This window comes from Lepidochelys olivacea, assembly GCF_965140295.1.
Source record: "Lepidochelys olivacea isolate rLepOli2 genome assembly, chromosome: 1".
Classification (NCBI taxonomy): Eukaryota; Metazoa; Chordata; order Testudines; family Cheloniidae; genus Lepidochelys; species Lepidochelys olivacea.
Window position 1 is genome coordinate 165,294,376 of NC_140411.1, and position 25,289 is coordinate 165,319,664.

Sequence of the window (25,289 nt, forward strand, 5' to 3'; positions counted from 1 at the left end):
ATAAGACATAGTACTGAAACTGTTTGCTTCCGGCAGCTCATTAAAAATGTTAAATTCTTTAAGAAATGCTCTCTCCTTAATTAAAGTCCCATGAATGTTAATCGGAAGTCACTGTAAGGAGATACTGTACTGTACCTCTTCATCTCTGATAAACAGCAATGGGAGAAACAATTACCAAGTTTCGGATTGATTTACTGCATGTTTAACAGCGATATAGTATATACAAGTTGTATACAAATATTGTTCTGATTTTATTCTCTTTTATTAAAATTTAAAATTTATTTTAAATCTGTTACAAATCACCACAAATTACACTCAAGTAAACAAAAAGATTTTGAGTTAAACCAACAAAAGCAAACAGAAAATCCAGATTAAAGGCTGAGATTATATTTTTAACCTATCACTGTGTTCAGGTTTAGCAGTCAGTCCAAGCAATGGTGGCTATACATATGGGACCTCACCTAAACATTTGTAGTAGGATCACTGAAGGTGGAGTTTCATCCTTAACTCAGAATTCTTTTGTCAGTTTCAGTAACATGTAGTATTACTTGATCATAGATTTTTTTTTTTTGGGTGGGTTTTTTGAAAGCTAAAGTAAGACTGCCCAAGTGTATTTAATTAGTGCTGATTTATTTTAATACATTGGCATGTCCGGGAGAGAGAGACAGAAAGGGTGGGAAGAGAATGAGAGCAGTCAGAGATCAACATGACAACATTATGCATCCATTTAATTCACTAAATCCTTCCGTAATCCCATGGGTTTCTGTTTCTTTTGAGGCAGTCCCATTTTCATACCCAAATACATTGTGTACAGTTACCTAGAAAGTCCTCTTCCACTGCAGAGCTGAGCAAGCCAAGTACAATAATCAGCCTGGTCACCCATCTGGCAATGATGCAAACATTTCTATTCATTCTATTAGCCTGTCTCTTTCTCTCCAGAATGCCTCCTGCTGCTTTCTGGACAACATTATTTTTATTACTGTCCATGAATTTGGAGCATTAACCACTATACCAGTGTATCTTTAATTTCTGTTGAAAAAAGAAAAAAAGCCATATTTCCTAAATGGGACATTTTCCTTTATAGAAAACAAACAGCATCATAAATTCACAGGCTGTACATTGGTTCTGTCTAGATCAGTCACACTGTTTGCCAGCAGACATACCTGCACAAACCCAAACCTTGCAGAATTATAAATTAGTCTGGCTGTCTGAAGCAGTCACTAAGCACCTAATATTGCTGGTTAAACACCCATTGACCCCACTGGTTCAGGATCACACCCTAAGGGTATGATCCAAAGCTCACGTTAGTCAATCAGAGATTACAAGTAATATCAATCAGCTGTGGATTTGGTCTTAAACGTCTACAGCACACCCGTGTATAGTTGTGATTCAGCCAGGTACTTGAAGCCAATAGGGCTACTACTCACATGAGTAAAGTTAGATACCTGCTTAAGTGCCTTGCCTAAGAGTTAGGGCCTATATAATAAATATTAATTAGCAATGCTTGGAACCAGCACCATTGTTCCTGCATTTCTGGGTTTTAAATGTAATCTAAGGTCAGGTCTAAACTAGAAACTTTTGCCAATATAATATCACTTAGGGGTGTGATTGTTATGGTAAAAACATATAGTATATGTATATCTCTAGTATAGATGCAGTTATACTGGCAAAAAAGTTTTTTTGTCGGTATAGCTTACTTTGCTTGGGGAGCTGGTATAAATTATACCGGCAAAAAGAACTCTTGTCAGTATAAGATGCATCTACACTCTGGCTTGTTGCCAGTATAAAAAAAGTCATAAATAATCACAGTCCTCATTGATATTATTATATTGGCAAAAGTTTCTACTGTAGATCTGGCCCTAATTCCATTTGTGTGCATTCAGGGTAAACATTTTTTGATTTGGCTTTATTTTATCAGTGCAACTTACTGAATGTAACTGAGCTTTAATATAGCTTTGCAAAAACTTCTTTTTTAATATATTTACACATATGACCACATGGGAACAACACATGGAATCAGGAAATGTCCAAATGTTATTTCCAAACTCCCCAACTACAAACTGTGTCATGGACTGAAAAATAACAATTACTGCTCCCCTTCCCCTCCCACCCTCTGCATTTCAAGCCACACATTTTAAGGATGATTTGTATCCTTAAAATCTATACCGTACAATATTTCAAGACCTTCAGGAGTTTGATTATGATACATATCTTATTACAAATTTGTTTCCCTTAATTTTTATTCATTTAAGAACTGTTATTAAAAAATACAACCCTTCACATGGTTACGTTATTTATTGGGAATAGTTGGCAAGGCTGTGATAGGAAATTGAAGGATTTTAGGGATATATACTAGACTACAAGCAGCCAAGGTATTTAAAGCCTCAATCTTGCAAATTCATCCATGTGTTTAACTTAACTTGTCTGAATAGTTTCACTGAAGTCAATGGAACGACTCACAGCTTAAAGCTAAGTGCATATGTTAAGTGTTTGCAGAATTGGAGCCTGAGATTTTTACCGTATCTTTATTTCACTGCAATATCCAGATTGAAAACACATTGCACGGATTATTAGGGGCATATGGTAGTGTCAGATCTGCACTGTGGGTCTCTGAAATTTGGTGGTATTTATTCCTGTGTTTATAAATCATGACAGCAGCTTCCGCATCACATTTTGGCTTTGCTAGTATGATGCTATCTCTGAAATGGAGTGGATTTCCAGATCCACATGTCATCCAGCGTTTTGTTTTGAAAAAAAAAAAATGTGATGTCAGCCAAATTCCACCCTGAATCATTTGAGAGCCACGATGAAGTGAGCTGTAGCTCACGAAAGCTTATGCTCAAATACATTTGTTAGTCTCTAAGGTGCCACAAGTCCTCCTGTTCTTTTTGCGGATACAGATTAACACGGCTGCTACTCTGAAACCTGACAAAGTAGAAAGATACTGAGCAATTTTTGAGGGTAAAGTTTAATCTTGGCCACGATAACTGGTCCCGTTTAACTTTTTTGCCTACATTTCTAGTCACAAATCTGTAGTTTAACTATCTATGTGTTCTTAATTTCATAACCCTCATCCTCCATCCCCCCCTTCCCTTTCTTTTTTTTGTCACAACTGTTTGTTGCATATCATCTCAAATAACAGTATGCTGTCATGAGGCAGAGACTGTTTTTTATTATGTATTTGTACAATGCCAACATAAAGGGAATCTGATTTTGTCTGGAGCCATAGACCTTGTTTACAAGGTGTTCAGATACTACAATGGGGGAAGCCATGTAAGTAAGTAGTTAGATAGTTAACAAACTGAGTGAAAATCTTAATCAAGAGAGAACTAAAGACCTTTAAAACTTTAACCCCACTTAGGGTGACCAGATAGCAAGTGTGAAAAATTGGGACAGGGGTGTAATAGGTTGCCTATATAAGACAAAGCCCCTAATATCAGGATGGTCCCGATAATATTGGGACATCTGGTCACCCTAACCCCACTAAAATAAAAGTTTTAAAATATCCATTATAAATGAACTGTTTCTTTTAAGAAAACTTAACATTGAATTTGGGGTTTTCACTCCCTATAATTTTTTGAAGGATCTCTTACATTTCTCCAACCCTCTGCTCCCCACACACGTTTGTCGTAATCATTAATCCAGGCAAACTAATATTATGTTGCTGGATTAAAGGCTAATGTGATGAAAAGATCAAGACATTTAATGAAGTGCAAAACTCATCCCACTTATGGAAAAGAAATGTTCGTCTCTCTGGGGAAAACACTGTGCAGAAAATGTGGCTTTTTAATGAAAGTTGGTTGTGTCTGTTTAACATTCTGGACCATGAGAAAAGATTTTGTTGTTGTTTTGGCATGTTAATAACATGGAGTGCTGAACCCCTTCATTTCCTTGAACAACATGAACTCTTTGGCAGCCAGCCTCGCACTAGAATGGATTATCTCTTTAGTTTAATGAGATAGATAGTTCATTAGAAGTTTCAGTCATGTAATTGAGAAGGATAGCAGAAAAATTTTAAGAACTTCCTAGTTGCACTGATTTAGGTTAACTTCCTATTGAGTTCTGGGAAGCTCAGTCCTACCACAGCCTCAGGAGCACTCAGTTAATTACACTCTGCCTCTGAATTACTTTTTCTCCCACCCCCTTCATTTCTATTGTTCAGCTGAAGTTCTTAATTTAGATGGATGGAGAATTAAAAAAAACAAAACAAAAACTAATGTGTAAAGTCCAAGTAATGAGGCTTTTTAAGCCACATAGCAAAGGCTGAGATAGCACTGTGTTTATAAAACAAATCTATTCAGTTTCGGTGCTCTAGAAAGTTATGACTATACACATGCAAGTTTCAAAATAAGAATCTACAGGGAAGGTATTAGAACAGACTTTCACTTCTGTTTCTGTCTGTCAAACTTACCGTGTGTTGTGCTAAAAAAAAAAAAAGTAAACGGAAATGGAAATAAAGCAGTATTTCACATTGCATAGCATTACTTAAAGAGTTTAAAATACACCTACATTCCAATACTCCAATAAATTACACAGAGTTAATTTCTGAATTCTGTGTTAGGGATTTCAGGAAAAGACACCTAACCTCATTACAGTTGGATGTTTCAATAGATGGGACAGACTCATATTCATTCCAAAGCTAAAAAGCACCTGTTCAATTTTCCTAGGGTAGTTTTCCCTTAAGACTGAGATTTGCAACTGAAGATATTGTTATGGTGAGTGGTGGTATGAGGCTATTTATTTCTACCAGTAAGGAAATGATATGTTATATTACTCACAAGAGGCATTATGTGTTCTGTTCTTGAAAGCCTAGATTCTTCTGTTAATTTTAAAGAGATGATATCAGAGGCAGAGAACTCCCATGGTCTGATCCTGTAGTCAATGTGAGTTGTAGGTACTCAGCACCATTCAGGATCAAGGCCTTATGGTTTTAAAGATTCCTTTTTTGGACAAAGATGGCAGTATTCACACTTACCCGTCAGCTCTCTGGGATGTAGTTCTCATCCAGAAACACTTGGCATATTCCCTAACATTCCTTGGCCTACCTAAAACGAAGTAGCATCTTTCATTTTTATGTCTATATATATGAGAAACAGTTAAAGAATAACAATAGGGTATTTATATACAATTCAACTAGATTCACTATAGGCAACAAAGCAGAAACAGGTCTTTAGAAAATACAAGGTAATTCAACTGATGTAAATTCACAACTCCAGAGTGGCAAATATGCAAAAGATCAAGCAAGTGTGGTGCAAAGACCATGTCTAGAATATGCAAGTATGTAAACAATCGTAACTCAGTTTGAGCTCCTCTCCTCAAAGAAAAAGTAAAAAGCGTAGTGGGAATTTTTCTAAATGGTCTACTTTAAAAAAAAATTCACGAAATTTGAAATTCCATCCAAATTGATTTAAATGTCAATACATTCGAAACAGCTCTAAAACTGATTGGAAAAACTTTCCAACAAAACATTTGGGGGGGGTGGAGGGGTTCTGTCAAAAATTGAATTTTCAATGACAAAATTTATGAAACACAAAATTCAGAGAATTTCAACGAGCTCTAATGTAAAGGCTAGTAATAGTGTTGGAACGGACTACTTTAATTCTCTCTCAATGCAAAATTGATATAAATGATTGCCAGCTTTCTGATACCTTCTTAGAACAAAGACTGTGCAGAAGTACAAATGAGAGGACAAGTCTAATATCTGGGGTGTCTGCTGAGCTGTAAATTTGACTGTGATTGAATGTTTAATGTTACACACAAAGGAGGGAGTACGGGGTCTGATCCTGCTCCCACTGAAGTCATTGGCAAACATTCAATCAGCATCAAATTTATAGCTCAGCAGACAACCCAGATATTAGACTTGCCAATAAAACAACAGTGTACAGATCCAGCAGTCTCAAAGGTTAACACAGAAGGCTCCTCTTTACAGCTGCAATCTCTGTTTTAATGCATTCCACATAAAACCTTTTCATATGTTTGACAAAGAAAAAAGCCTCGCTGGAATGATTTGGGTGCTGTCCTCGGGGAAAGTGGAAGATATCCATGGTAACAAAATAAATAATGGGGAAAGAACTGGGTCGTGCTTTATTATAATGTTCCATGATAACACAACTCTTTTTTGAAGTGTTAAACTATGTCCTTTATTTAATAAAGCGTACCAGCCAACACTGTGGCATTCAGCAGTCTGTAACTTATTAGCAGTGATCCGCTCTCATAGGGAGACTTTCTGAATAAAAATGTGGCTGTGTTTTATTTACAGTAACTCAGTGCATTTGGCAGAAATGATGATCTAGTAGGTGAAAGTGAACAACAGAAATAATAAATTAGGAGCAGAAAGTGAATTACCCATTAGAAGAACAATGTTGCTATTTTATTTAGTTTCATTTGCACTTGTATGTAATTTTTCAATTGGGCCCTGATTCAGCACAGGACTTAAACACTTGCATAACTTCAAGCATGAGCCTAGTCTCATTGATGTCCATGTCACCCGGCAATACCAAACAGCTGGAACAATGGGACTACTTGTGTGCTTAAAGTTACACATGTGCTTAAGCATCTTTGCCAAATCAGGCCTTAGTAATTAAAGCCTGCAGTGAACTCTATGTAGTCAGACACCTGCATGGGTGTGGAGCTAATGTGTTCTTCTGAAAGCACAAAGAGTTTGCTAGTGCGTACTCAGTGACTTTGACCCTTGATTTCATAAGGGAAACTCACACAAGGCAGGGACAAGATGATGGAAGAAACTGATGCAATTTAAAGCAGATCTTCAAGGATTTTGCTGGCCGTCTTAACTCAGTTCTTCATTTGAGATGTGAAGAAGTTGGGAGTAGAATGGAGGTTTAGTCCCTAGGACTCTATTTTTAAATGAACACTTGACTTTCTGGGAAATGGAATTTCAGTTATATACCCAATGCAAGGGAATGAATCAGCCAACATGCCTTTAGCATCATTTGAAGGAATGACCTCAGTTTTAAACTCTTCTCTGTATTTTTCCAGTTGGCAGGCTACCCAACTTGCTAAGATACGTGGTAAAGATTAAAATCATCATAGGGTTTGGGTTCTCCTTACTCCATGATGATTCTGGTACGTCAGGGAGCTCCATAAAAGACTGGAAATTCTATTACTCTTTCTTTTGTGTGATAACATCCTTATCCCCCAAAATTAAATGCTAAGCCTGACAGGGAAATAGGTACAGTTTGCAAAGGTCACCTTTTTTCATGCTTCAGGAGAGCCTGCAATGATGCTCATCTGTGCTACACATGGAAACTCTCTTACATCAAGCCTTACCCATTTTTTAAATCTGCTCCGTAATTACAAAGAGTTGCTGATATCACGCATGCTTTGTGCTGAAAATAGTTTTTACTCTTCTCGAAGTTTGTGGTGAATGTGAGCCATACATACTAGCTTCAGCTTTTCAAAATGCAGGCAGGTGCTGTGCAGGCTTCTCCACACAGCTCTGCCAATGCACTTTGAGTGAATTTCAGCCCTGTGCAGAGGGCCAGCACAAGCCACGGACACCATTCACGTCTATTTTAAGGCCTGTTTTGAGGGCCCAAGTGAGACTTAAATGGTGCTAGTCCTCTGTACAGAGGTGAATTATACTGCCTATCCTTAATCTGCTATGTTCCAAGTATTCCGATCCTAAACCTCTGTAGAATATTGATGAGTGCTCGGTGTGATCCAAAATCTGGAGATATGATCTGTGCCCCAAGGAGCTTACAATCTGGCATTTGGGGGATACCAGATGAACCAATCCACTTACAGTGGGGAGCTGGAGACAGGAATGGGAACAGGCCTGTGACTCTCCCATTCATTTCTCCAGATGATTGGCGGGGAGAGGTGCAAGATTCAGTTTGAGAAATGCTGAATTATTAAGTATTTTAGGCCACGTTCAACCCTGCTTCACTGATTTTAATGGAGGTGGGTAGCGCAGGGGTTGCAGAACAAGAGAAATCTTCCTACACAATAATCCCAAAGTGCACAGAAGCCAGGATGATTTTGTTTTTTTCCTCTCATTCCTTATTTTACCCCCAGGATTTTCAATCTATCTCACACAGCCTATTCGTTTCCTTCCCACTCCTCCTAAGTCCCCTACTTTGTGGACATGATCTGTTTGATGGACAAGATGTGGAAAGCTTCCTGACAGAGTCAGCTGAAAGAGTCCCAGGTGAAATACACAAAGGATTTCTTCTATTCCCATGTACTGAGTGTCCAGTTTTTACTGCGCTGCTGGTCTGGGGAGCGAGGTACAGTATATTAGGAATGGAAATTATGTCTTTTTGTATAGTAGTGATTACTGCCACTAGACTGGTCCAGAGAACTTTAAATCACTCTGAGGCAAGGCAGTTTGATCACTATGCAGCTATGTTTATTCAAGGCCTGGCACAGGACTCTTCCTACACGTTCTCTTGAGTTGAACACCTTTTTAATGTTTCAGAACACGGAAATGGTATCTGTCCATTTAGGAATTTCTATGGTGTCTTATGACTGTCCTGAGAAAGCTCTGCATGTATTAATTACTTTAACTCATTCTCATTCAGTACTTGATCCTGCTCCATTCAAATCAATGGGAGTTTTTCCATGACAGCAGGATCATGTCCTTCTTGTAGAAATAGATCCAAGCCACAACGTTTAATCTTGCATTTAAACTTCCCCAAACGTTGGGAGTATTTGGCATTGGCCCATTACAGAGAGACAGACAGACAATCCTAAAGTGCTGATCTGAAGCTGGATTTCTCCAGTGTTTAGGGAGAACAACGTGAGGTTACAGGTTTTGGGCTTGGACTCATCTCTGATTCATTGTAATACATTTTCTTCACATTAAATTAGTAGAATGCAGACCAAATTAAAGACTAGTCTCTGCCATCCTTGACCACACTGAGTAGAACTTTAGCCCGTAAGGAGTTCTATTGAAGGGGCTACTCAGTGTGAACAAGGGTGGCAGAATCTGGCCCTTCGTTGGAGCAGAAGTGATTCTGAAATGTGTTACTTTCCCATTTAGATTGGAGATGAGCTGGCCTGCAAATAGTCCTGGCACTTTTGAATATTTGCTGTCAGACCCTAAATATAATTAAACAGAGCCTGAAAGTACCTAACTTACCCTGTTGTTCTTCTTTGACAGCTGCCTTGTCTTTGGTCACTATGGCTATGGAGCTGTTACAATTCTTAAACTCTCTCTAAATTACATGCATGAGGCCTTTTGCACAGTGGCCATGCAAATATCTGTGCAAACATCCTGCTTTCTAACAATACTTTCTTCTTTAGTTGAGTTGGGGTGTGAAATTCTGACTTGTAGGCATTTGTGTTTGCATCAAACCTCTTTTAGGGAGGATGACAAAGAGACACATTGCACAGTCTCTATTCATACCCAAAACATACCCCATTCATATGTAGAAAAACAGGCGTGGGAGGACATGCTAGAAACCTATTTACTTGACTGTCATCGATTCAAAATTCAGAGAGAGAATTGAGCCTTTTAAGGTTTCATGCTCTGTGAATCCAACTCGTTGTGACACTGAGTGCTGCTCACCCACAAAAGTTTACACATAAGAATTTTTTAAAAAATTATTGCAGTAGTGTATTAAATATCCTGTGAAACATCCTACGCTCTTTGGTGTATTGACAAGGGTCATGTGATTTAGCACTAGTATGGAGGAAGGAATGCACTGCTCATGGGCATCAGCACTGGAAATCAATGCAGAGAAGCCAAGCTGAATGAAAAGAACAAAAAAGAGAGGGGGTAGGGGAGAGAAAGGAGAAAGGGTAGCCTGGCGATTTCTGGGCCTGAGACTATCTTAGTTCAAGTCCCAACTCTGTCACAGGCCTTCTGATTGAGCTAGGAAAGTCACTTTATCCCTCTGTGACTCAGTTCCTCATCTGCAAAATAGGGATGATAAAACTAATACTTCCTTTCACCCACCCTCCATCTGTCTTTTACGTTCAGAGTGTAAGCTCCTTTGTGTCTCCCACTCTGCGTATGTACAGTGCCTCGTACAACGAAGGCCTGATCTTCCTTGAGGACTCTAGGTGCTCCTGTTATAGGAACAAGTAAGCATAATGAGAAAAGGCCTGAGGCAAAGAAAGGCAGCACAAGTTCAAAAGAATAACATGGCAACAGAACAGAGGCAAGCTCAGTATTGCTATAAATGGGTGCAATTCTGTTAATTTTAGTGGAACTGAATCTACTGACATCAGTAGTGAATTTGGCTGTTGGAGCCCAAGGATGGGAAATGATTTGTGGGAACAGGAAGATTGAAAGCAGAACATAGAGGTTCAGCACTTGGGAAGCAGACCGACAGAAATAAAGAGAAAGGTGAGGTTCAGGCAGTGGCCAGAAAGAGGCAGAAAGCCCAGGAACAAACGGAGGCTGGAGGTGGGGACGCAAAGGTAGGGGAACCTGAATGCAGAGAATAGCATCAGGCCTGGACTCAGGGAAGGAGATGTGAGTGCTGAGAACAAAGATCCAAGTCAAGGCAACAGAGCATTGCTGAACAATCCCATGGCCTTCATTCTGCAGAGAGACTGAGAATTCTTAGAGGTCATAGTCTTAATATTACTTTCATGCCACAACATGTTATATTAATCTCCCCTTTCCCCCAGCTCTGGGAATGCAAGTTATTTCCTAGGGAGAAAAATGACTTTTATGTTAGAAGTTTGTGTTTTAATGCTAAGGTGGATTTTATAAGGCACCTTTCTAGATTTAAAACCATACATGGTACACTTCAAATGTACAATATCATCCACTACTACTTTGGCCTAATAACTGCCCTTCCTACCTGATTCTGTACATCTTCTTGTACCAACATGCAAAGGTTGCCTACACTTGCCTAATCATATTCACCTTACACTGCCCTGAACGCTCCCCAATGCTGGCTCTGGTGAGCTGTCAGAGGAACCAAGTGATCTCTACTGAAAATACCCCTTATGTGCAAAGGTGTCAGATTTGGGACTCCTAGCCTGTATCCAGTCCACTCGATGCATTATGTGGTTTTTATGCTATATTCAGATTGGGCAGAGTCTCAGCTTTTTTTTTGTATTATATTTTTAGCCCCATGGTTGCAGAGCTTACCTTTCCAGTGTGAAGTGCAATGCAGTGTTGTCTTCCATAGTCTACAGACAGCCTGGACCCAATGGCTCGGCAAGGCATGAACTCCCCCATCTTCCGTTAATCTAACTGGGGAATGTTACACTACCAAGGACACTCGGATCTCACTATTAACTATTTCACTGTTCTTCCTTTCAGCAGATGGGGTGGGGTGGTGGGAGCTAAATCTGCAGAGGATCGGGATTGAAAGTTGCTCAGTAAAAAAAAAGGTGAAGAAAAGAAAGGATAAACACAGAGACAGGAAAGGTGGTGGGGAGTGGGAAAGGGAGAGTGTATGGCAAAGGAAGAGAAAGCAAAAGGGGGTCAAAATATCAAGGATCCGAAAGATTATTTTCCCACCAAGTGATGATGAATACAAAATTATGGCACTGAACAAATATTAAATAGGGATGGCATTTAGTTACTACATAGAGGCCTATTTTGCTCTTGTTCTTTGTGCAAACCTCCCATTGCCATCACTGCAGATTCTACTGTGATGTATGGAGTCCTAAATGTATTATTATAATTATGGAATTTGACCCCCACCGCAGGGTCTCTAGCTGCTCCTAGAGCAGGGGTGGGCAAACTACAGCCCACAGGCCACATCCGGCCCACCAGTCATTTTAATCTGATCCTCGAGCTCCCGCTGGGGAGTGGAGTCTGGGGCTTGTCCCACTCCAGCCGGGCAGCAGGATCAGGGGCTGCTCTGCGCGGCTCCTGGAAGCAGTGGCATGTCCCCTATCTGGCTCCTACGCATAGGGACAGCCAGAGGGGGTCTGCTCTGCACACTGCCCCCGCCCCAAGCGCCACCCCCGCAGCTCCCTTTGGCCGGGAACTGGGCCAATGGAAGCTGCAAGGGTGGCACCTGCGGACGGGGCAGCATGTAGCAGAGCCACCTGGCTGCCTCTCCATGTAGGAGCTGGAGGGAGAAGATACTGCTGCTTCTGGGAGATGCTTGAGGTAAGTGCCGCCCGGAGCCTGAACCCCTGAGCCATGCCTCAACCCCTTGCCCCAGCCCTGATCCCTCTCCTGCCATTCAAACCCCTCGGTCCCAGCCCGGAGCACCCTCCCTCGCCCTGAACTTACCGCAGACCCCACACCACCAACCAGTGCCCTCATTCCCTCCCGCACCCCAACCACAATTTTGTGAGTACTCATGGCCCGCCATACAATTTCTATGCCCAGATGTGGTCCTTGGGCCATAAAGTTTGCCCACCCCTGTCCTAGAGAGTTCTGCTATAGCCCAGGAACCAACAATAAAAACAACCATTCAATCTTGCTCTTGCTAAAATCAATAGCAAAACTCCAATAAGTCTAATTGAGAACATGATTAGGCCTTTATTTGCCAGGCGGGAACATGGAAGAGAGGGGTTCTTAGCTCTTTGAAGAAGGGAACAGTGTGTTTTCATTTTCTGTTAATTATTTTTATTATTATGAAAGACAAAAGCAACAAACAGCCAAGTTGAACACATTACATTGTTCTTCTGGGCCAGTGTGAGAGTCTGGGTGTATGATCCTGTTTCTTGAAAGAGGTTTTCTTTCTTTGGTCTCACCCAGACGACTCCATCAGTCTAGGGTCAAGTTTGTACTACCACAACCCTTTCAGCCACTGTTTCTATGACAACCAAATTAAAAACAAGTGCAAAAACCTGATGAGCCAGAGGTGCTGTTGTTTTGCGGACCCCACTGTAAATTCAGCTATTGAATAACCACTCCTCTCCCTTAACAAACATTTGACCCCAGTGTGCAACTCCAAGAAGCATTTGTGAGTGCTCCAATGAACCAGGTAGAGTGAGCCAGCTCTTTTTATCCAGTTGTTTGTCTGCTAACAAATAGGGTTGTCCCCTCAGCTTGTTTGCAAGGAAAGCAAAACCCAACAAACTTAATCTATTTCCATTGAGAGTCCAGCAACTTCTGAGGGGAAGAAACTTAATGTTTTGGTGTGGTTCAGATCCTAAGCCTGGAAAGAAACTTAAGCAGAAAGATGAACTGAGAACAGTGGAATGACTGGCCATTCTAAGAAAAGTTCAGCAATTAATAACAAAAATCACATTTATATGAAAACCAGATGAACCCTCACTATCTGTGGGCATTAGTGACTGCTTTAAGGAACAGATTCAGTGCAGCAACACTTGTTTGTTACTGGAAAGAGCAAGATGGGGTGGGGCCAGTGAGTTGGTGCACTAGATTTCCCCCTCTAATTATATGAGTTCAATCTTGAGTTAATTCATACATAAAAAACAGTGTGTTCCTAACTCAGTGCCCTGTCTGCATGTATCTCATAATCAACCTGGCATGTTTGAGAGCTTTGTTCTGTTCAGCAGAGGCCCACTGCTGAATGCTGGAGGCATGCACACAAATTAATATAGGGTGGGTTTTTGTTTCTTTGAGGTGGAAATCTCAGTGCAGAGAGACTAAGGCTCTGATTCACCATTGAGTTGCACTAGTTTTATGCCAGTGTAACTCCAGTGCTATAAGATTGCAGTAATACAGTGGTGAATCAGTTTGATAATCTTTGTTACAAAAGTGCAAACAGATATTTGCTAGTTTAGACTCGGGGAATAGGGGTGGAGCACAGTAAAGATAATTCCCTCCAGTAATTGGAAAGCACCATGTGGATATGTTATATTAGAACTGGTCAGTTCTGGTTTTGTGTCTCCAAAAAAATTAAATGACCATTATGTAACAGTTTTTAGTCAGTCGCTACTTCACGTATTCAGTGACTGTTTTCATAAGTTGCATTATGTGAGAGGAGCATGGCCTCCCAGGACCTCCAGTGTTCTAGGATAATATTTTCAAAAGAGCCTGAGTCCCATTTTCAACAGTGAATTCATTTTGAAAATGGGACCTATGTTTCTATGGTACGTCTCTGAAAATTTTACCTCTAAACTCAGCTCAGACACGTAATTTCTCTGTGGCTTTTGTTACAGAAGCAGCTCTGCAGATCACTTTGAGAACTGTTGATTTAGAAAATTTCCCACCACACTGTTGTTGTCACTATTAAAACAGTGCTATTTAAGTTGTACCAATTATTTTAAAAAGAATAAAGACCAACATTTTCAAACCTCAGTGCCTATATTTGGTTACTTATACCCCGTCGAATCAGAGTGGCCTGATTTTTTCGGAAAGACCCCCAAACCCTTATCCTTTTTGCCTCTGCTTCATAGAATCATAGAATATCAGGGTTGGAAGGGACCTCAGGAGGTAATCTAGTCCAACCCCCTGCTCAAAGCAGGACCGATCCCCAATTAAATCATCCCAGCCAGGGCTTTGTCAAGCCTGACCTTAAAAACTTCTAAGGAAGGAGATTCCACCACCTCCCTAGGTAACACATTCCAGTGTTTCACCACCCTCCTAATGAAAAAGTTTTTCCTAATATCCAACCTAAATCTCCCCCACTGCAACTTGAGACCATTACTACTTGTTCTGTCATCTGCTACCACTGAGAACAGTCTAGAGCCATCCTCTTTGGAACCCCCTTTCAGGTAGTTGAAAGCAGCTATCAAATCCCCCCTCATTCTTCTCTTCCGCAGACTAAACAATCCCAGTTCCCTCAGCCTCTCCTCATAACTCATGTGTTCCAGTCCCCTAATCATTTTTGTTGCCCTCCGCTGGACGCTTTCCAATTTTTTCACATCCTTCTTGTAGTGTGGGGCCCAAAACTGGACACAGTACTCCAGATGAGGCCTCACCAATGTCGAATAGAGGGGAATGATCATGTCCCTCAATCTGCTGGCAATGCCCCTACTTATACAGCCCAAAATTCCATTGGCCTTCTTGGCAACAAGGGCACCCTGTTGACTCATATCCAGCTTCTCATCCACTGTAACCCCTAGGTCCTTTTCTGCAGAACTGCTGCCTAGCCATTCGGTCCCTAGTCTGTAGCGGTGCATGGGATTCTTCCGCCCTAAGTGCAGGACTCTACACTTGTCCTGGTTGAACCTCATCAAATTTCTTTTGGCCCAATCCTCTAATTTGTCTAGGTCCCTCTATATCCTATCCCTACCCACCAGCGTATTTACCTCTCCTTCCAGTTTAGTGTCATCTGCAAACTTGCTGAGGGTGCAATCCACGCCATCCTCCAGATCATAAATTAAGATATTGAACAAAACCAGCCCCAGGACCAACCCTTGGAGCACTCCGCTTGATACTGGCTGCCAAGTAGACATGGAGCCATTGATCACTACCCATTGAGCCTGATAATCTAGCCAGCTTTTTATCCACCTTCTAGTCCATTCATCCAGCCCATACTTCTTTAACTTGCTGGCATGAATACTGTGGGAGTCCGTGTCAAAACTTTGCTAAAGTCAAGGAACAGCACGTCCACTGCTTTCCCCTCATCCACAGAGCCAGTTATCTCATCATAGAAGGCAATTAGATTAGTCAGGCATGACTTGCCCTTGGTGAATCCATGCTGACTGTTCCTGATCACTTTCCTCTCCTCTGAGTGCTTCAGAATTGATTCCTTGAGGACCTGCTCCATGATTTTTCCAGGGACTGAGGTGAGGCTAACTGGCCTGTAGTTCCCCGGATACTCCTTCTTCCCTTTTTTAAAGATGGGCACTACATTAGCCTTTTTCCAGTCGTCCGGGACCTCCCCTGATCCACATGAGTTTTCAAAGATAATGGCCAATGGCTCTGCAATTACATCCGCCAACTCCTTTAGCACTCTTGGATGCAGCGCATCTGGCCCCATGGACTTGTGCTCGTCCAGCTTTTCTAAATAGTCCCGAACCACTTCTTTCTCCACAGAGGGCTGGTCACCTCCTCCCAATGCTGTGCTGTCCAGTGCAGTAGTCTGACCTTGTTTGTGAAGACAGAGGCGAAAAAAGCATTGAGTACATTAGCTTTTTCCACGTCCTCTGTTGCCTCCCTCATTCAGTAGGGGGCCCACACTTTCCTTGACTTTTTTCTTGTTGCTAACATACCTGAAGAAACCCTTCTTGTTACTTTTAACATCTCTTGCTAGCTGCAACTCCAAGTGTGATTTGGCCTTCCTGATTTCACTCCTGCATGCCTGAGCAATATTCCCCATCTAGGATAATTTTTGCCTGCCTCACAGGGTTATTGAGAGATTTAGTTAACGTTTGTAAAGTGCTTAGAATCATATTTAGGTATTAGCTCTTATGATTCCTATGTGTTCAGTATTCTAGTTCCATCATACTCTATAGGTTGTATGCATTCACCGCACAGAGCAGAGTTAGCAGTGTGCTCATTCCGTCTCACTCCCTTCTTAAAAAACACCCTAAGAAGAAAACTAAATCGCAAACAGTTATGTTCAAATACCATTAAGTATCTGACTAAGCCCATGGAGCAAGACAATTTGAAGTTAGCCTACTACATAGTCACTTGAACATCAGATTGACCAGATTTACATTCCGTCAAACCTCCGTGTTAAAATGACTTCCAAACACTCAAATATCTTGTAGTTTTCAGAGTAGCAGCCGTGTTAGTCTGTATTCGCAAAAAGAAAAGGAGGACTTGTGGCACCTTAGAGACTAACCAATTTATTTGAGCATTATAGTGTATATCTATGCTGTGAGACCACGCCAAGGCACATTGTGGGCAGAGGGAAGGACATGTTTGTTTTTGTGGATTTACTTCACATCCTTAACACTGACTGAACTTATTTTGGGGTGAAAGGAGAGATTTTAATTAAACACACAAGCTAACAAGTATAAGTGGGATATGTGTGACTCTGAGACGACTGTATAAATCAAATTATGCACTGTGCTATTGGAGAAACCTTGCAAAGCAGGAGCAGGTCATATTGGTCATAGCGCCGATGGAGCTATAGCCATTTATACCAGGTGAGGATCAGCCCCCCGGTATCATTCTCCAGTGCAAGCGTCGTGCATAAAACTCAATACTTCACAAATAAGACTTGGTACCTACAGCACTTTTCATCTGAAGATCTCAAAGCACTTTACAAACAAACGAATTAAGCCTCACATCTCCTCGGTGAGGTAATGAGGTGTTACTGTCCCTATTTTACAGATGGGGAAATTGAGACAGCAAGGTTACATGATTTGCAGAGGGCTACCCAGCAAGTCCGTTTTGGAAGAACAAGCAAGCGAGCACAGATCTAACACCCAGGCCTGTGCTTTGACCATGGGGCGCCTGTCTACACAGTGTGTTAGTGCTCACTAGCTGAGATGTAAATTCTAGTGTGCCCCAGTGTGTTGTACACTAAGTGTCCATGTGGACCCTGCTGTCATGCACTTAAAGATCCCTACTGTGTGTTGATGTAGTACTGTGTGCACTGAATTTACACACGAGCTGGTGCACACTACCACACTGTGTAGATAAGCCTTTGACATGTATCCTTTCATACCCATGTGGATAGCTGTGCCCATATGGGGCCTGATCCAAAACCCACTGAAGTCAGTGGAAAGACTCCTGCTGACTTCAATGGTCTTCGGATTAGGCCCATAGTAGAGGAGAGTCCCAAGCCTTTTATTTTGAAGTTTAAGGATGTAGAAATAGAAAAAGCAAACTTAAAATGGGTTCAAACCTAGCAGTTTACTTTTGAACAGACCCTGAAGCCTTTTTATTTACTTATTATTATCATTATTGTTTGGATTTATTATTATTATTATTTTCTCTGGAGTCTGGACCTTGACTAAACCTTGACCAAGAAAATTGACAAAGTATAATTGACTATCCCTGCAGTATTATTTGTTAGAATGGCCAGTAAAATAGCAGTCCTTTTGCTGGCAGTTAGTAAGTTGCACTGTGCTGCATGGCATTCTCTCAGCAACAGCATTGAGATACAGGAAAATGTCTGTTTTGGATGATGTCCTATGCTGAGGGCAGTGGTGTCCCACTCTGAAAATCAGACTGCAGACTAAATTTCTCCTAAAGCCTCACTTTATGAAGTGGGAGCAGAACTGGTCTTTACAGACTCTCAAAACCTATGGCCATGTCCTTCCCTCCCACCCCTTATGTCATCAGTGTGGGGACCAAGAAATGTGAAAGAGCATCCCATTAGTTTGTAGCCCTTTACCTTGTGGAGCTAGCCCTGACAATGTAACCGAATATTATGCTTGAAAGCTTGTCCCTGAAGATCGTAGTTTATTCAGCCTCTCACAGCCACTGAGAGCTGGGCTTTGGGAACATCCCAGTTCAAGTTCGCAGATGTAGGTGCACCTCCACTCAGGATACAACTAAAAGCATGCTCCTTACCAGCTGTCTACCTGTGGCTAAGTCAACTCCTCTGCCGAAAGTGAGAGTGACCTCCACAGCAAGAGAGGCAGCGTGATCTAGTAGCCAAACCACCCCTCTGCTACTCCCATGTTTCCAGAGTCCCCTGCCAGGCTAGGACCCCAGACATCCTGAGTACCTCCCCTTCCACTGACAGAGCCAGCAAGTTTTGTGCAGCTTTGTTTCCTTCTCCCGTTGCTGTTTGGGGGAGGGCATATTGACTATAAATTGAAGATAATGCTTATATGTAAATTATTTGCAAATACATTAGAACCTCCGAGTTACAAACACCAGAGTTACCAACTGACCAGTCAACCACACACCTCATTTGGAACCGGTAGTAAGCAATCAGGCAGCAGCAGAGACCAATAAATAAATAAATAAAAGCAAATACAGCACAGTACCGTGTTAAACGTAAACTACTAAAAAATAAAGGGAAAGTTCGGAGAAAAAAAGATTTGACAAGGTAAGGAAACTGTTTCTGTGCTTGGTTCATTTAAATCAAGATGTTTAAAAGCAGCATTTTTCTTCTGCATAGTAAAGTTTCAAAGCTGTACTAAGCCAATGTTCAGGTGTAAACTTTTGAAAGAACAACCATAATGTTTTGTTCAGAGTTACAAACAGTCTCCATTCCCGAGGTGTTTATAACTTTGAGGTTCTACTTTATGTAAAATGGCTCATTAGATCAGCTGGACAAAATGTCCTCTATGGAGTGGCAGGAAACTGGGTCACTGTGCATCTCTCTCACGGAAGAGGGTTGGAAACTCCCGCAAAGGATAATTTTGGAAGCAAATGACGTTGTGCCACCTTTTCATCCAGCGCAGAATGCTTGTAGTGTTAGGGTAATCACTGTATTTTTGGTGCATAATTATGAAAGTGAGGGGGTGAAAAAGGAATGAAAACACAAACTTTGTCCTTGAACTCTTCAACATCTGGCCTTACAAGATGAATTTAAGGAATTTAACACCCAGGGAGACTCATGGAAAAAAATCAGTATTTTTTTTCTTTTTATTATTATTATTTATTTTATATATTTGTACACAGACCCGTTAACTCTCTTTCTTTACCTACGTCATTTTGCTTGCCCATGCACAACCCTGAAAAGCTTATAATGGAAATATTTTTTGTATGTATGTAGTGGAAAACACCAGTTTAAACAGGATGTTTGAGATCACAAGGACTGACCCAGAATCTGTGCCGGGACAGACATGAAAGCATGAAAATTTCATTCACAAAGGTTTTCTGAGACCACTTGTTTTTTTTTAAAAGCCTAAACAGAGTCACGCACATGCTGGCTCAGAAGCTCCCACAGAGTTTCCAGAGCAGAGCTGATTGCTTTTAAAGTTATGCAGGGCTACATCCTCAATGGACAGGAGCCATGAACAGGACTGGGAACAATTACCAGCTGCAGGAGAAGTTCATCTGCAGTGGATGCACTTTTGCCAGCTACTACCCTTGGATGGCCCAGGGAGAGAGAGACACACAGTCAATCCCATGCCTACTTGTTTTCTTTCCACAGTTTCAACTGATTTTGATTACGCTGGCGCCAAATAAATGAAAACCTCTCATAGGCATACAATCACCCGTCACTGTGAAGAAAGGAAAAATGCTTATGTACTGCATGTTTATAAATACACTTAATGAAGAAAGGATAGCTCTGTCGTTCTAACCTCGTGCTGCTGGTAGCTAGCTGAATGTCATCAGGGCAAGCTGCCTGTTGTTTTTTTTCTCTATTCCGGACGTGGTCTCTGGGATGATATGAATTGAGAGGTGGGTCCCCTCCCCAGTCCTAAAGGTTAGTGCTGATTGGAGGTAAGTGATCTGAGGCTTTTGAAAGCCAGAGTCAAGTGTGTTCCCATGCAGAGACATATTGTAACAGGATCACATCAAAGGGAGGAAGGACTCTTTCAGATTTAGTCTGAATAATGTTGCTCAGCCCAGGGTAGTAAAATGATTCTGAGGTCCTCTGCAACATCAGGGAGTGTTCTCAATGCCAAGAGAAGGGGAGAAATACAAGGGATAATTGGCATGCCCTTCTTGTGTGTGTGTGTGCGTGTGTGTGTCTGGTGTATAGGCATTAGATCATACGTTATGTGCTAATGTTCCTTGTGAAAGCATGCAAATCTTTTTGACTATTTGGCAGCAATAGAAAAGCTTTTTTTTATAAAACATGGCATTACTGTTACTTTCGGTTTGCATTGCACTGAAGAATGTGTATTTTTATCAAGTACAATACTTTTAAAGGCTACACTTAAAATACTCTTTTCCTGAAAAAGAAAAGAAAATCCCCCCCCTGCATTTTATGTGCAGAAAATAAAAGAACAAAATAGCATGAAAATATTATCAGACCATGTAAATTAAGCTTTTTGACCCTCCTTCATTGCACATCATATCTCAGATCTGCTGATACCCTGCTATTTGCATTTGACTTGGACACACAAACACTAGCAAAATGTTTGCCCTTTGTAAACTATTGTCTCTGCTCTGGTTCATAGAAATCATTAATGCAAAACTTCTCTTCATCTGAATCTCCAAAGGGCATTGAGTGGGAAAGAAAAGCTTCCAGTAAAAGGGCTGAAATGCTGTGGCAAGAGGTGATAGTGTGAGTCTTTTGTGTCTGACTGTAGGCATAATCAAATTGCGCTTCACAGTGTGCACGCGGGCGTTGGGGAAGGGCAGGAGACAGGGAGAAAGGACAGTTTGGATACAAGGACTGCAACTGAACTGCTACCCTTTGGCAGCAACGTCCTAGAAAGAGGGAGAGGAACAGGCAGAGTCCTTTGCCCTTATGCCCCCACATTGGGGGCATCTCTTTATTACGGCACAGAGAATTTTTTAACACTTAAATTGTTTTTTATTTAAATATTACATAGCTAACACAGCCTGGCCAACTCTCGCAAACTTCATGTGAGTCTTGCAATATTTGATGGTTTTTGGAAAGCCCCAAATCCTGAAGACAAATGATTCTGTGGGAATCTTGGCTTTCATTTAAAATTAACTCCAAAAGGAGGTTTCTAGCACCTATGGTTGCAGAAAAAAGTTTGAAAATGTGACCACAGTGTAATCTAAAGGCCCCAAAACCTGAACATTAACCAGATTAATTAACCAAATTAAAAGAACTTCAAATGTATTTTAAAGCCAATCTCTTGAGTTTGGGGGGCTGACTCATGATGTCGGAATGGAACGGGGTTGGCAATTCTACCGACACAACAGCAATCAGAGCTTGGTATTGACTGCAGTCCAGAGCTACGCCTTCCAAAATGGAGCATGACCTTTGGTCTCTACAGCCTCACCCACATTCTTAAACCACGACAACTACTCTGGTGTCAGTGAACAGATTTCACTGGCTATGGGGGAGAGGGGGCAGGGCAGAGTTTGCTGCATCCTTTAAATGGTAGTATTAAATTACTGTTTCCCACCACCACCATCACCAGCAGCAGCACACAACAGAGTGCTTCAGGAGATAATTGGTCTTGTCTGATGCAGGATGCCTCCTAGCACACTGCGCCTCCGTACCATCCCTTTCAGCCAGCTGGCCATGCCTAACAGCCACAATTTAACCCTAAGAGGCTACTTTCTTCCTTATTCCTACAAATAATAAAAAGGGGGAAATGGAATGCATCCCAGATATAATTGCCATCTGCACATGTGCCTTAAGGAGTTAAAACAAAGCTTCTCCCATCTGATGTGAGAGCGACAGCATGCTTGCAAAAACCACACCTGCGTTCCCAAGTTGGACATATGGATCTGATGAGCAAAGTAAAATATTACCTAAGTAGACATTTTCATAATGAACCTGACCTGTGTCTAATTTAAACCAGACCCTGATTTTAAAAAAAATGTAACTGGGGATTGTCTTTTACTTGGGGGATTAGACCAAAGTGAGTTTTGTTCACATATTCCTCAATTTAGACAATTTCATGGCTGTTGTCCAGTCATTGATATTGAGACATAACCATCTAGCCATTCCTCTTGGCTCACTGGCTTCCATACTGACCGAGCCAGTATCTCGGTGGCAATTCTTACATGATTGCCTCAGGCCAGTCTTCCAGGTTACATACTGTTTTATCCCTGATTACCTTTCAGAAGAGGACAGAAGGTTGTCGTCCCTTTCAAGGATGTACTGTAGTGACTTGACTTTAATTTAAGGCTCAAGTGGTGTAATTAAAACAAGAGTTAAGTGAAAAGAGAGAAAATAAGCTTAAAACAAACAAACAAAGGTACCTGTCATGTATCTAGTCCTGAACTTGGCAAGAGTAAAGCTATGTAAAGCAGACATGAAGGGCAGGTTTGTGGTTCAGACAATAAATTGTGACTCCGGTGATTGGGGTTCAGTACTTCATTCTATCACAGATGCCCATGTGACTTTAAGCAAATCACTTAGCGTTTCTGCCTCAGTTTTCCATTTGTAAAATTGAGATAATTTCTTGTCTGTCTTGTCTATTTAGATAGTAGACTCTTTGAGGCAGGGACTCTTGTATACGATGTGTTTGTACAGTGCCTAGCACAAGGGGGCCTGGATCTGGGATGGGGCCCCTATGCCCTATTATAATACAAATGATAAATAAGAAGTAGTGGATCTTGATTTAGTAGCAGAAGTGCAAAATTGTCACTTTATCAGAGGGCTTTCTGCTTTTCTCCTGTGACCTGTTCACCACCTGTCTCAGACACATCCTTCTTGGTTTTCCCTCTCTTTACCCCTTACAGTCCAACTATGCCTTTCACACACAGGTGCTGGGTTGTACCTTGCCCTAGGGATGCTCAACCCCTGCTCCGCCCCAGGCCCCAACTCCACTCCACCCGTTCTTCCAAGCCCCCACTCCCGTGCCGCCGTTCCTGCCCAGTCCCACTCCTCTCCTGAGCATGCCCCGTCCCCACTCCTCTCCCCTAACCCCCCAGCACCTCCTGCACACTGCAGAATAGCTGATCATGGTGGGCTGGAGGCACTGGGAAGGAGGGGGAGGAGCTGATCAGAAGGGCCCGCTGGCAGATGGGAGGCGCTGGGAGGGCGTGGAGCTGGCTGCTGGTGGGTGCTAAACACCCACTATTTTTTTTACATGCCCAGCCCTTTCTCTCCCCCATGCCCAAGTGGTGTTTGCCAGGGTCTGTGCCCATATTCATGCAGGCATGGACTGAGTGCTGGTGTCTAAACAGTTTCAGTTCCTGACCTTCTGTTCTATCTCTGCGTCGTGTCATCCCAAAGCTATCTCCTTTTTTGTGCTGGCCTTAATAACCATGCTTGGAAGTGTCACTAAGACCAACTCAATCTTCTTTAAAAGATACAGGGCTAATATAATTATAAAATTCATTCTTAACATTTTTTCTGCATTCTATCAAATGTGAATCAGAGAGAGGCTAACTAATCTGTCATGGTCTCCTCTTAAGAGCAGCTTGTCACTTCAAGCATTTAACTTCCAGTGTGTTAATTTCACCTGCATCTGGATCTCTGGAATGATTCCATGAACTAGAGTGTAGGTTGTAATATCAGCAGTACACTCCTGAAGAACTTGGAATGTGGACAATGTTTGGAATAACTTCAGTTGCCATAACTATGCAATTATGGACTAGAGCAGTGGGTTATTTCCTTGCTGGGCAAGGTTTTAGCATAGGATATGTATTGTAGCCTACCTACCCTACTCCTTATACAGCTTCTGCAGAATATTTCACTTTTGCTATGTATATCAGCTAGCAAAAGCAGAACACTGTGTTGGGGCTCAGGACAACAGCCAGTGTGGATTTCACAGGAAATCTTTTTGTGATGTAGGTGGAGGTACCGTGTTCTCATAGCAGAAAGTGGAAGCTCATTTATAAAACTACCAGACCTGCAATATCCAGAGAGTGTCCATTCCTCAAACTGTTGTGGTCAATGGAAAATTTCCAGTGACTTCAGTGAGAGCAAGAATTTCTTCAAGAGTTTAATTACGCTATTTTCTACTCTTTTCTCTTTTATTGCATTGGGGTGGCACAACAGGAAATAACGCATGTGATTCTAACCGATATTTATGTTACCACTTCTAAAACATCAAGTAAAAGGAAGTGAAATCAAGCCACTTAGACAAGTACATTTCATATTTTTAAAAGGAAACAAAATGAGCCAAGTTCATCCTTAATGAAAGATGATTAGATTCAGTGGAGTCTCACCAAGGATGCATTTGACCCCATGTTTTCTTATTTTGGCTGGCATATACACAATGCTTTTATTCAAGGAGGTGTTTGCAGCCCTATATACACTGAAACTGTAAATGGCTTTTCAAAGGATCACAGCAGAATGAAGGGCATGTAGCTATTACTCTAGATCCACAAGGATTAACTCTCAAAACAATGGTATCAGACTGCAATATCAGAATGTTTTTCCTAAGAAGCCCTGAACAGCAGTGCAAACTCTGCAAAGCCTGCTTTAAACAAACTCGTTACTGAGGGCTCTGGAAGACAAAAGCAAAATCCAAACTACATGGGTTTGATTGTAAAATACATTTTAAAACCCGTGGGCCCAATCCAATGCTTACTGAAGTCATTTGGATTCCTTCCACTGCGTTCAATAGGCATTATATCAGCCCTAAGTCTTTTGGAGTGGCAGTTTATACAGATCTCCTTGCTGAAGAGCACCTGTCGCAAACCCCTTTTCCTTGGCATTCTGTTTGTTCACGTGGTCTTCAGACCGTACATTGAGAGCCATTATTCTATAGATTGATGTGCTGTGTGACCGAGATCCAGGAGGAAATCCAGGGATTTCTCAAGTGACCTCACATGAGGACATTTGTCATGGGATTTTCTAGAGAAAAAGAATCTTTGAGCTGCATTTAGTTATACGTTTTCAGAGTTCCATGTGCAGTGTAGGACTTAGAAGCTCATGCAAGCAAGGAAGCACTCCAAATTCACTATGATCTCTGTTGTACATGAACCTGTGGTTTTGTTAGTTATATTATTGTAAATTATTTTCAATAAGAAATCTGAAGACATGAAACTCGATCGTACATTATATTTTCTATCATTTAAGAAATTA